Source organism: Ambystoma mexicanum, chromosome 3q, assembly GCF_040938575.1.
Source record: "Ambystoma mexicanum isolate Mex_15411 chromosome 3q, UKY_AmexF1_1, whole genome shotgun sequence".
Lineage (NCBI taxonomy): Eukaryota > Metazoa > Chordata > Amphibia > Caudata > Ambystomatidae > Ambystoma > Ambystoma mexicanum.
In genome coordinates, this window is record NC_090926.1 from 26,885,283 (window position 1) to 26,898,246 (window position 12,964).

At 51.7% G+C, this 12,964-nt stretch overlaps 1 long non-coding RNA gene across 1 annotated transcript in view; it reads right to left on the reverse strand.

Annotated features, from left to right (window-relative positions):
- LOC138582043 (uncharacterized) overlaps positions 1-12,964 on the reverse strand; it is a 526,633-nt gene that overhangs the window by 265,668 nt on the left and 248,001 nt on the right. The gene's annotated exons all lie outside the window — the stretch shown is intronic.

The window sequence follows — 12,964 nt, forward strand, 5'->3', positions numbered from 1 at the left end:
CAACAGAGTCCTGCAAATGGACCTAGGCAATATTGCGGTGGACAGTGTTGTTTTGCAGTACGTAGATGACATTCTGATCTGCAGCACCACTGAAGAGCAATGCAGGCGCGACTCTGTCCGGCTATTGACTATATTGGCTGAAAAGGGATACAAAGTTGATAAGGAAAAGTTGCAGTACTGTCAACAGGAGGTGTTGTACATAGGGCAACTGATCTCTCATGAGGGGAAGAAGGTAACCCCAGAAAGGGCTGAAGCCATCATGAACACGGCCAAGCTGCGCACGTTAAAACAAATGCAGAGCTTCTTAGGCCTGTGCAATTATGTCAGAGCATGGGTCTTTGACTACAGCTCGTATACCAAGCCCTTGCTTCAGGCTTTAACCCTTTAAGTGCCATGGGTATTTCTCCCCAGTGCCAGAGCCTTTTTTGGTGATTTTGGTATGTGGCCATTCAATGGCTTGTAACTTTTTGTTACATGAGATATCTTGGCCAAATTTGGCTCCTTTTTTTCCCACATGTAGGCGGTCGTAACGCCACCCAGGAATCCCAGGTTGCTGTAGGGGGTGAGAGAAAATAAGGAAAAAGTGCGAACATTTTGGGTTTTTTTCAAAAAATGCCAATAAAATGATGTACAAAGAAGCCTGTGGTTTTTTCCTTGTAAGAGCTAGGAACAAATGGTTTGCTGTGCTGAGTTCCCCAATGTGTTGGCTTTCAGGAACAGGTTGAGTGGAAATGGAAAAAAAATATTTTGATGTGGTCATCAACCGTTTTGTGAGAGGTAGGCGATTTTTGCCATTTTTGCCAATTGGACATGCATGGACGGAATGGAAGAAAAGGGCAGTAAAGCCAAATTGGAGGACAGAAAGGCATATATTTCTGAAAAGTAGACAAAATTCCAAGTTTAGGAAGGGGTGATTTGCATAGGTCAGGCAACAACTAGGTAGGGGAAACTGCCATTGAATGGGGGAAACGCGGGAAAATGACTGAAAAAAAAGGTATGTGTTGGACATGGTTGGCTTGGTACGGCAATGGCTTCTATGAATTTTGAGAAAAGCAATGCTCCGCTACATTCTCCCGACTCTTGCAGTTAGGAGAGCATACCATTTTTGTAGTGTTTTTACAAAACAAGAAATACCACAAGCCAAACAATGAGCCATGGTACACAGGCGTTTTATGCTGACGACCTGACCAGACGCACTTAGCATGTGTAAATTGGGAAAACCAATGTGGTGAGGAACGGCAGTCATACATTTTTTGAAAGAGCACAGGCAGACCTTTTCAAGGGTAGGTGATTTGTGCAGGTTACAAAAGTGTATGGTAAAAGCAGCGACTAAATGTAGGTCACATTTGGGAAAAGAAAGGGTTGTGAGACAAAGGGCACCAGCAAATGGGTCAAAACGTTATGAAAACAACACAAACCCAACACATGGCCTACCGTCCCGTGTTCCCACAGGTGTCCCGATGAAAACGGTACCCCACATGTGTGGGTGCACCTACCTGGCCACCAAGGGGAAAGCCTAAAACACAAGTAACCCCAAGTCTATTTTCAGAGCGAAATCTCAGACATTCTGCCGACCGGCACAACGTACAGATATGGGCCTCGGGTGTCCAGGCCACCGAGGAAAACAGGGAACCCCATGCATTTCTGAAAAGAGGACACCCGTGGGAATCCGCAGAGGTATGATTTGCACACATCGCCCCAGAATTTTTTACCCAGACAGCCCCGCAAAGTCCGAAATGTGGGGAAAAAAACGCTTTTTCCGCACATTTTGCTCGACGCACCCATCGAAACACACCCCCAACAACATATGGCCTACTGTCACGCGTTCCCACAGGTGTCCCGATGAAAACGGTACCTCACATGTGTGGGTGCACATACCTGGCCGCCAAGGGGAAAGACTAAAACACAAGTAACCCCAAGTCTGTTTTCAGAGGGAAATCTCAGACATTCTGCCGACCGGCACAACGTACAGATATGGGCCTCGGGTGTCCAAGCTACCGAGGAAAACAGGGAACCCCATGCATTTCCGAAAAGAGGACACCCATGGGAATCCGCAGAGGTATGATTTGCGGACATCGCCCCAGAATTTTTTACCCAGACACCTCTGCAAAGTCCGAAATTTGGGGAAAAAAACGCATTTTCCGCACATTTCGCTCGACGCACTCATCGAAACACGCCCCCAACAACACATGGCCTACCATCACGCGTTCCCAGAGGTGTCCCGATGAAAACAGTACCTCACATGTGTGGGTGCACCTACCTGGCCGCCAAGGGGAAAGCCTAAAACACAAGTAACCCCAATTCTGTTTTCAGCAGGAAATCTCAGACATTCTGCCGACCGGCACAACGTACAGATATGGGCCTCGGGTGTCCAAGCCACCGAGGAAAACGGGGAACCCCATGCATTTTCGAAAAGAGGACACCCGTGGGAATCCGTAGAGGTATGATTTGCGCACATCGCCCCAGAATTTTTTACCCAGACAGCCCCGCAAAGTCCGAAATGTGGGGAAAAAAATGCTTTTTCCGCACATTTCGCTCGACGCACCCACCAAAACACGCCCCCAACAACACATGGCCTACCGTCACGCGTTCCAACAGGTGTCCCGATGAAAACGGTACCTCACATGTGTGGGTGCACCTACCTGGCCGCCAAGGGGAATGCCTAAAACACAAGTAACCCCAAGTCTGATTTCAGAGGGAAATCTCAGACATTCTGCCGACCGGCACAACGTACAGATATGGGCCTCGGGTGTCCAAGCCACCGAGGAAAACGGGGAACCCCATGCATTTTCGAAAAGAGGACACCCGTGGGAATCCGCAGAGGTATGATTTGCGCACATCGCCCCAGAATTTTTTACCAAGACAGCCCCGCAAAGTCCGAAATGTGGGGAAAAAAACGCTTTTTCCGCACACATTTCGCTGGACGCACCCACCAAAACACGCCCCCAACAACACATGGCCTACCGTCACGCGTTCCCACAGGTGTCCCGATGAAAACGGTACCTCATATGTGTGGGTGCACCTACCTGGCCGCCAAGGGGAAAGCCTAAAACACAAGTAACCCCAAGTCTGTTCTCAGAGGGAAATCTCAGACATTCTGCCGACCGGCACAACGTACAGATATGGGCCTCGGGTGTCCAAGCCACCGAGGAAAACAGGGAACCCCATGCATTTCCGAAAAGAGGACACCCGTGGGAATCCGCAGAGGTATGATTTGCGCACATTGCCCCAGGATTTTTTACCCAGACACCCCTGCAAAGTCCAAAATGTGGGGAAAAAAATGCTTTTTCCGCACATTTCGCTTGACGCACCCATCGAAATACGCCCCCAACAACACATGGCCACCGTCACACGTTCCCACAGTTGTCCCGATGAAAACAGTATCTCACATGTGTGGGTGCACCTACCTGGCCGCCAAGGGGAAAGCCTAAAACACAAGTAACCCCAAGTCTGTTTTCAGAGGGAAATCTCAGACATTCTGCCGACCGGCACAACGTACAGATATGGGCCTCGGGTGTCCAAGCCACCGAGGAAAAAAGGGAACTCCATGCATTTCCGAAAAGAGGACACCCGTGGTAATCCGCAGAGGTATGATTTGCGCACATCGCCCCAGAATTTTTTACCCAGACAGCCTCGCAAAGTCCGAAATGTGGGGAAAAAAACGCTTTTTCCGCACATTTCGCTCGACGCACCCATCGAAACACACCCCCAACAACACATGGCCTACCGTCACGCGTTCCCACAGGTGTCCCGATGAAAACGGTACCTCACATGTGTGGGTGCACCTACCTGGCCGCCAAGGGGAAAGCCTAAAACACAAGTTACCCCAAGTCTGTTTTCAGAGGGAAATCTCAGACATTCTGCCGACCGGCACAACGTACAGATATGGGCCTCGGGTGTCCAAGCCACCGAGGAAAACAGGGAACCCCATGCATTTCCGAAAATAGGACACCGGTGGGAATCCGCAGAGGTATGATTTGCGCACATCGCTCCACAATTTTTTACCCAGACACCCCTGCAAAGTCTGACATTTGGGGAAAAAAATGCATTTTCCGCACATTTCGCTCGACGCACCCATCGAAACACGCCCCCAACAACACATGGCCTACCGTCACGCATTCCCACAGGTGTCCCGATGAAAATGGTACCTCACATGTGTGGGTGCACCTACCTGGCCGCCAAGGGGAAAGCCTAAAACACAAGTAACCCCAAGTCTGTTTTCAGAGGGAAATCTCAGACATTCTGCCGACCGGCACAGCGTACAGATATGGGCCTCGGGTGTCCAAGCCACCGAGCAAAACGGGGAACCCCATGCATTTCCGAAAAGAGGACACCCGTGGGAATCCGCAGAGGTATGATTTGCACACATCGCCCCAGAATTTTTTACCCAGACAGCCCCGCAAAGTCGAAATGTCGGGAAAAAAACACTTTTTCTGCACATTTCGCTCAACGCACTCATCAAAACACGCCCCCAACAACACATGGCCTACCGTCACGCGTTCCCACAGGTGTCCCGATGAAAATGGTACCTCACATGTGTGGGTGCACCTACCTGGCCGCCAAGGGGAAAGCCTAAAACACAAGTAACCCCAAGTCTGTTTTCAGAGGGAAATCTCAGACATTCTGCCGACCGGCACAACGTACAGATATGGGCCTCGGGTGTCCAAGCCACCGAGAAAAACGGGGAACGCAATGCATTTTCGAAAAGAGGACACCCGTGGGAATCCGCAGAGGTATGATTTGCGCACATCGCCCCAGAATTTTTTACCCAGACAGCCCCGCAAAGTCCAAAATGTCGGGAAAAAAACACTTTTTCTGCATATTTCGCTCGACGCACCCATCAAAACACTCCCCCAACAACACATGGCCTACTGTCACGCGTTCCCACAGGTGTCCCGATGAAAACGGTACCTCACATGTGTGGGTGCTCCTACCTGGCCGCCAAGGGGAAAGCCTAAAACACAAGTAACCCCAAGTCTGTTTTCAGAGGGAAATCTCAGACATTCTGCCGACCGGCACAATGTACAGATATGGGCCTCGGGTGTCCAAGCCACCGAGGAAAACAGGGAACCCCATGCATTTCCGAAAAGAGGACACCCGTGGGAATCCGCAGAGGTATGATTTGCGCACATCGCCCCAGAATTTTTCACCCAGACAGCCCTGCAAAGTCTGAAATGTGGGGAAAAAAACGCTTTTTCCGCACATTTCGCTCGACGCACCCATCGAAACACGCCCCCAACAACACATGGCCTACCGTCACGCGTTCCCACAGGTGTCCCGATGAAAACGGTACCTCACATGTGTGGGTGCACCTACCTGGCCGCCAAGGGGAAAGCCTAAAACACAAGTAACCCCAAGTCTGTTTTCAGAGGGAAATCTCAGACATTCTGCCGACCGGCACAACGTACAGATATGGGCCTCGGGTGTCCAAGCCACCGAGGAAAACAGGGAACCCCATGCATTTTCGAAAAGAGGGCACCCGTGGGAATCCGCAGAGGTATGATGTGCGCAAATCGCCCCAGAATTTTTTACCCAGACACCCCTGCAAAGTCCAAAATGTGGGGAAAAAAACGCCTTTTCCGCACATTTCGCTCGACGCACCCATCGAAACACACCCCCAACAACACATGGCCTACCGTCACGCGTTCCCACAGGTGTCCCGATGAAAACGGTACCTCACATGTGTGGGTGCACCTACCTGGCCGCCAAGGGGAAAGCCTAAAACACAAGTAACCCCAAGTCTGTTTTCAGAGGGAAATCTCAGACATTCTGCCGACCGGCACAATGTACAGATATGGGCCTCGGGTGTCGAAGCCACCGAGGAAAACAGGGAACCCCATGCATTTCCGAAAAGAGGACACCCGTGGGAATCCGCAGAGGTATGATTTGCGCACATCGCCCCAGAATTTTTTACCCAGACAGCCCCGCAAAGTCCGAAATGTGGGGAAAAAAACGCTTTTTCCGCACATTTCGCTCGACACACCCATCGAAACACGCCCCCAACAACACATGGCCTACCGTCACGCGTTCCCACAGGTGTCCCGATGAAAACGGTACATCACATGTGTGGGTGCACCTACCTGGCCGCCAAGGGGAAAGCCTAAAACACAAGTAACGCCAAGTCTGTTTTCAGAGGGAAATCTCAGACATTCTGCCGACCAGCACAACGTACAGATATGGGCCTCGGGTGTCCAAGCCACCGAGGAAAACAGGGAACCCCATGCATTTCCGAAAAGAGGACACCGGTGGGAATCCGCAGAGGTATGATTTGCGCACATCGCCCCAGAATTTTTTACCCAGACAGCCCCGCAAAGTCCGAAATGTCGGGAAAAAAACACTTTTTCTGCACATTTCGCTCGACGCACCCATCAAAACATGCCCCCAACAACACATGGCCTACCGTCACGCGTTCCCACTGGTGTCCCGATGAAAACGGTACCTCACATGTGTGGGTGCACCTACCTGGCCTTCAAGGGGAAACCTAAAACACAAGTAACCCCAAGTCTGTTTTCAGAGGGAAATCTCAGACATTCTGCCGACCGGCACAACGTACAGATATGGGCCTCGGGTGTCCAAGCCACCGAGGAAAACAGGGAACCCCATGCATTTTCGAAAAGAGGACACCCGTGGGAATCCACAGAGGTATGATTTGCGCACATCGCCCCAGAATTTTTTACCCAGACACCCCTGCAAAGTCCAAAATGTGGGGAAAAAAACGCTTTCTCCGCACATTTCGCTCGACGCACCCATCGAAACACGCCCCCAACAACACATGGCCTACTGTCACGCGTTCCCACAGGTGTCCCGATGAAAACGGTACCTCACATGTGTGGGTGCACCTACCTGGCCGCCAAGGGGAAAGCCTAAAACACAAGTAACCCCAAGTCTGTTTTCAGAGGGAAATCTCAGACATTTTGCCGACCGGCACAACGTACAGATATGGGCCTCGTTTGTCCAAGCCACCGAGGAAAACAGGGAACCCCATGCATTTCCGAAAAGAGGACACCCGTGGGAATCCGCAGAGGTATGATTTGCGCACATTGCCCCAGAATTTTTTACCCAGACACCCCTGCAAAGTCCGAAATGTGGGGAAAAAAACGCTTTTTCCGCACATTTCGCTCGACACACCCATCGAAAGACGCCCCCAACAACACATGGCCGACTGTCACGCGTTCCCACAGGTGTCCCGATGAAAACGGTACCTCAAATGTGTGGGTGCACCTACCTGGCCGCCAAGGAAAAAAGCCTAAAACACAAGTAACCCCAAGTCTGTTTTCAGAGGGAAATCTCAGACATTCTGCCGACCGGCACAACGTACAGATATGGGCCTCGGGTGTCCAAGCCACCGAGGAAAACAGGGAACCCCATGCATTTCTGAAAAGAGGACACCTGTGGGAATCCGCAGAGGTATGATTTGCGCACATCGCCCCAGAACTTTTTACCCAGACAGCCCCGCAAAGTACGAAATGTGGGGAAAAAAACGCATTTTCCGCACATTTCGCTCGACGCACCCGTCGAAACACGCTCCCAACAACACATGGCCTACCGTCACGCATTCCCACAGGTGTCCCAATGAAAACGGTACCTCACATGTGTGGGTGCACCTACCTGGCCGCCAAGGGGAAAGCCTAAAACACAAGTTACCCCAAGTCTGTTTTCAGAGGGAAATCTCAGACATTCTGCCGACCGGCACAACGTACAGATATGGGCCTCGGGTGTCCAAGCCACCGAGGAAAACAGGGAACCCCATGCATTTTCCAAAAGAGGACACCCGTGGGAATCTGCAGAGGTATGATTTGCGCACATCGCCCCAGAATTTTTTACCCAGACACCCCTGCAAAGTCCAACATGTGGGGAAAAAAACGCTTTTTCCGCACATTTCGCTCGACGCACCCATCGAAACACACCCCCAACAACACATGGCCTACTGTCACGCGTTCCCACAGGTGTCCCGATGAAAACGGTACCTCACATGTGTGGGTGCACCTACCTGGCCGCCAAGGGGAAAGCCTAAAACACAAGTAACCCCAAGTCTGTTTTCAGAGGGAAATCTCAGACATTCTGCCGACCGGCACAACGTACAGATATGGGCCTCGTTTGTCCAAGCCACCGAGGAAAACAGGGAACCCCATGCATTTCCGAAAAGAGGACACCCGTGGGAATCCGCTGAGGTATGATTTGCGCACATTGCCCCAGAATTTTTTACCCAGACACCCCTGCAAATTCCGAAATGTGGGGAAAAAAACACTTTTTCCGCACATTTCGCTCGACGCACCCATCGAAACAGGCCCCCAACAACACATGGCCTACCGTCACGCGTTCCCACAGGTGTCCCGATGAAAACGGTACCTCACATGTGTGGGTGCACCTACCTGACTGCCAAGGAAAAAAGCCTAAAACACAAGTAACCCCAAGTCTGTTTTCAGAGGAAAATCTCAGACATTCTGCCGACCGGCACAACGTACAGATATGGGCCTCGGGTGTCCAAGCCACCGAGGAAAACAGGGAACCCCATGCATTTCTGAAAAGAGGACACCCGTGGGAATCCGCAGAGGTATGATTTGTGCACATCGCCCCAGAACTTTTTACCAAGACAGCCCCGCAAAGTCCGAAATGTGGGGAAAAAAACGCTTTTTCCGCACATTTCGCTCGACGCACCCATCGAAAGACGCCCCCAACAACACATGGCCTACCGTCACGCGTTCCCACAGGTGTCCCGATGAAAACGGTACCTCAAATGTGTGGGTGCACCTACCTGGCCGCCAAGGAAAAAAGCCTAAAACACAAGTAACCCCAAGTCTGTTTTCAGAGGGAAATCTCAGACATTCTGCCGTCCGGCACAACGTACAGATATGGGCCTCGGGTGTCCAAGCCACCGAGGAAAACAGGGAACCCCATGCATTTCTGAAAAGAGGACACCCGTGGGAATCCGCAGAGGTATGATTTGCGCACATCGCCCCAGAACTTTTTACCCAGACAGCCCCGCAAAGTCCGAAATGTGGGGAAAAAAACGCATTTTCCGCACATTTCGCTTGACGCACTCATCGAAACACGCCCCCAACAACACATGGCCTACCGTCACGCGTTCCCACAGGTGTCCCGATGAAAACGGTACCTCACATGTGTGGGTGGACCTACCTGGCCGCCAAGGGGAAAGCCTAAAACACAAGTAACCTCAGCATCTGTTTTCAGAGGGAAATCTCAGACATTCTGCCGACTGGCACAACGTACAGATATGGGCCTCGGGTGTCCAAGCCACCGAGGAAAACAGGGAACCCCATGCATTTCCGAAAAGAGGACACCCGTGGGAATCCGCAGAGGTATGATTTGCGCACATCGCTCCAGAATTTTTTACCCAGACACCCCTGCAAAGTCCGAAATTTGGGGAAAAAAACTATTTTCCGCACATTTCGCTCGACGCACCCGTCGAAACACGCTCCCAACAACACATGGCCTACCGTCACGCGTTCCCACAGGTGTCCCAATGAAAACGGTACCTCACATGTGTGGGTGCACCTACCTGGCCGCCAAGGGGAAAGCCTAAAACACAAGTTACCCCAAGTCTGTTTTCAGAGGGAAATCTCATTCTGCCGACCGGCACAACGTACAGATATGGGCCTCGGGTGTCCAAGCCACCGAGGAAAACAGGGAACCCCATGCATTTCCGAAAAGAGGACACCCGTGGGAATCCGCAGAGGTATGATTTGCGCACATCGCTCCAGAATTTTTTACCCAGACACCCCTGCAAAGTCCGAAATTTGGGGAAAAAAATGCTTTTTCCGCACATTTCGCTCGACGCACCCATTGAAACACGCCCCCAACAACACATGGCCTACTGTCACGCGTTCCCACAGGTGTCCTGATGAAAACGGTACCTCAAATGTGTGGGTGCACCTACCTGGCCGCCAAGGGGAAAGCCTAAAACACAAGTAACCCCAAGTCTGTTTTCAGAGGGAAATCTCAGACATTCTGCCGACCGGCACAACGTACAGATATGGGCCTCGGGTGTCCAAGCCACCGAGGAAAACAGGGAACCCCATGCATTTTCCAAAAGAGGACACCCGTGGGAATCCGCAGGGGTATGATTTGCGCACATCGCCCCAGAATTTTTTACCCAGACACCCCTGCAAAGTCCAACATGTGGGGAAAAAAACGCTTTTTCCGCACATTTCGCTCGACGCACCCATCGAAACACGCCCCCAACAACACATGGCCTACTGTCACGCGTTCCCACAGGTGTCCCGATGAAAACGGTACCTCACATGTGTGGGTGCACCTACCTGGCCGCCAAGGGGAAAGCCTAAAACACAAGTAACCCCAAGTCTGTTTTCAGAGGGAAATCTCAGACATTCTGCTGACCGGCACAACGTACAGATATGGGCCTCGTTTGTCCAAGCCACCGAGGAAAACAGGGAACCCCATGCATTTCCGAAAAGAGGACACCCGTGGGAATCCGCTGAGGTATGATTTGCGCACATTGCCCCAGAATTTTTTACCCAAACACCCCTGCAAATTCCGAAATGTGGGGAAAAAAACGCTTTTTCCACACATTTCGCTCGACGCACCCATCGAAACAGGCCGCCAACAACACATGGCCTACCGTCACGCGTTCCCACAGGTGTCCCGATGAAAACGGTACCTCACATGTGTGGGTGCACCTACCTGGCCGCCAAGGAAAAAAGCCTAAAACACAAGTAACCCCAAGTCTGTTTTCAGAGAGAAATCTCAGACATTCTGCCGACCGGCACAACGTACAGATATGGGCCTCGGGTGTCCAAGCCACCGAGGAAAACAGGGAACCCCATGCATTTCCGAAAAGAGGACACCCGTGGGAATCTGCAGAGGTATGATTTGCGCACATCGCCCCAGAATTTTATTACATAGACACCCCTGCAAAGTCCGAAATTTGGGGAAAAAAACGCATTTTCCGCACATTTCGCTTGACGCACTCATCGAAACACGCCCCCAACAACACATGGCCTACCGCCACGCGTTCCCACAGGTGTCCCGATGAAAACGGTACCTCACATGTGTGGGTGCACCTACCTGGCCGCCAAGGGGAAAGCCTAAAACACAAGTAACCCCAAGTCTGTTTTCAGAGGGAAATCTCAGACATTCTGCCGACCGGCACAACGTACAGATATGGGCCTCGCTTGTCCAAGCCACCGAGGAAAACAGGGAACCCCATGCATTTCCGAAAAGAGGACACCCGTGGGAATCCGCTGAGGTATGATTTGCGCACATTGCCCCAGAATTTTTTACCCAGACACCCCTGCAAATTCCGAAATGTGGGGAAAAAAACGCTTTTTCCACACATTTCGCTCGACGCACCCATCGAAACAGGCCGCCAACAACACATGGCCTACCGTCACGCGTTCCCACAGGTGTCCCGATGAAAACGGTACCTCACATGTGTGGGTGCACCTACCTGGCCGCCAAGGAAAAAAGCCTAAAACACAAGTAACCCCAAGTCTGTTTTCAGAGAGAAATCTCAGACATTCTGCCGACCGGCACAACGTACAGATATGGGCCTCGGGTGTCCAAGCCACCGAGGAAAACAGGGAACCCCATGCATTTCCGAAAAGAGGACACCCGTGGGAATCTGCAGAGGTATGATTTGCGCACATCGCCCCAGAATTTTATTACATAGACACCCCTGCAAAGTCCGAAATTTGGGGAAAAAAACGCATTTTCCGCACATTTCGCTTGACGCACTCATCGAAACACGCCCCCAACAACACATGGCCTACCGTCACACGTTCCCACAGGTGTCCCGATGAAAACGGTACCTCACATGTGTGGGTGCACCTACCTGGCCGCCAAGGGGAAAGCCTAAAACACAAGTAACCCCAAGTCTGTTTTCAGAGGGAAATCTCAGACATTCTGCCGACCGGCACAACGTACAGATATGGGCCTCGGGTGTCCAAGCCACCGAGGAAAACAGGGAACCCCATGCATTTTCCAAAAGAGGACACCCGTGGGAATCCGCAGAGGTATGATTTGCGCACATCGCCCCAGAATTTTTTACCCAGACACCCCTGCAAAGTCCAACATGTGGGGAAAAAAACGCTTTTTCCGCACATTTCGCTCGACGCACCCATCGAAACACGCCCCCAACAACACATGGCCTACTGTCACGCGTTCCCACAGGTGTCCCGATGAAAACGGTACCTCACATGTGTGGGTGCACCTACCTGGCCGCCAAGGGGAAAGCCTAAAACACAAGTAACCCCAAGTCTGTTTTCAGAGGGAAATCTCAGACATTCTGCCGACCGGCACAACGTACAGATATGGGCCTCGTTTGTCCAAGCCACCGAGGAAAACAGGGAACCCCATGCATTTCCGAAAAGAGGACACCCGTGGGAATCCGCTGAGGTATGATTTGCGCCTATTGCCCCAGAATTTTTTACCCAGACACCCCTGCAAATTCCAAAATGTGGGGAAAAAAACGCTTTTTCCGCACATTTCGCTCGACGCACCCATCGAAACAGGCCCCCAACAACACATGGCCTACCGTCACGCGTTCCCACAGGTGTCCCGATGAAAACGGTACCTCACATGTGTGGGTGCACCTACCTGACTGCCAAGGAAAAAAGCCTAAAACACAAGTAACCCCAAGTCTGTTTTCAGAGGAAAATCTCAGACATTCTGCCGACCGGCACAACGTACAGATATGGGCCTCGGGTGTCCAAGCCACCGAGGAAAACAGGGAACCCCATGCATTTCTGAAAAGAGGACACCCGTGGGAATCCGCAGAGGTATGATTTGTGCACATCGCCCCAGAACTTTTTACCAAGACAGCCCCGCAAAGTCCGAAATGTGGGGAAAAAAACGCTTTTTCCGCACATTTCGCTCGACGCACCCATCGAAAGACGCCCCCAACAACACATGGCCTACCGTCACGCGTTCCCACAGGTGTCCCGATGAAAACGGTACCTCAAATGTGTGGGTGCACCTACCTGGC